General features: G+C 43.2%; 1 pseudogene; it reads left to right on the top strand.

Annotated features, from left to right (window-relative positions):
* LOC119594779 overlaps positions 1 to 1,116 on the top strand; it is an 8,006-nt pseudogene that overhangs the window by 3,958 nt on the left and 2,932 nt on the right.

Below are 1,116 nucleotides of genomic sequence, written 5' to 3'. Positions count from 1 at the left end.
CCCTTTTGGTTTCTTTAAGGAAGAATTTATTTCAGTATGTTTTATCGGGAAATATGTTTACCTCTTCCTTCTATTAAGGTTGTCTTCTCGCTCTTATTCCTATTTCATCAGGATCGTCATCTTCCGTGTACTTAATCATCACGGCCTGAGGTCTATTCCACGTCGGTAATCAACATTTGCTTCTTCCTCTCTCATTTTTTAAAATCATTATTTATCTTTCATTTTTTCCTATTATTTGTTTATTTATTTATTTTCACCCCCCCCCCTTTTTTTAACTACTTTCTTTCTTTTCCGTCTCTAGTCCCCGTCATTCTTTCTCTCTTTCACCCCTTTTACCACCTATTTCTTCCTCTTCCACCCGTAATTCCATCTTCAACTTATTCCCTTTCATCAACGTCCTCTTATTTATCTCTTACGTCCACTCTTTCACCCCTTTTATCACCTCCTTCCTCCCCTTCCACCCCCCCCTCTTCTCCTTCTTTTCTCCTATCTTCCCATTTGTCAACACTATCTTTTTTCTCTCCTTTCACCCCCCTTTTCCACCTCCAATTCTTACCGTCTTCCTCTTTCCCTCCTTTTATCATCTTCTATGCTCTTCCCATTTAAACAACGCCCTCTTCTTCCTCTCCCAGGTCCTTCTTCATTCCTTTTCCCCTTTTTCAATCCTTTCTCCCGTCTTCTACCCATTCGCCAACACCCTCTTCCTTTTTCTCTCCCAGATCCTCCTTTTCACCTTTCATTCCCCCTCCAATTCTCGTCGTCTCCCTCTCTCACCCCTTCCCATTCTTCCTCTTCCCATTCGCCAACACAATCTTCCTCTTCCCCTCCCAGGTCCGGCCTCATCCAGGTGCTGTTCGGAGCCCACAACCGCGACCAGTGGGAGGAGTCTCAGGTCACTTACGAGACAGACGAGTATTACGTTCACGAGGACATCGATTTTCCCGAGATTTTCGACAACGATATTGCTGTCATCAAACTCCGTCAGCCGATCGGGTTCAATGGTAAGTTAGATGAGAGAGAACATGAGGAAAAAAGGGGCTTAAAAGGGCTTAATAGGAAATTAAAAGGAAGAAGAAATAAAGGGAAAGTTAATCAGGATCTTTCTCTCTCTCTCTT

Source organism: Penaeus monodon, chromosome 34 (genome assembly GCF_015228065.2).
Source record: "Penaeus monodon isolate SGIC_2016 chromosome 34, NSTDA_Pmon_1, whole genome shotgun sequence".
Classification (NCBI taxonomy): Eukaryota; Metazoa; Arthropoda; class Malacostraca; order Decapoda; family Penaeidae; genus Penaeus; species Penaeus monodon.
The sequence above is the reverse complement of the archived record's forward strand: the minus strand, read 5'-3'. Positions and strand labels throughout refer to the sequence as shown.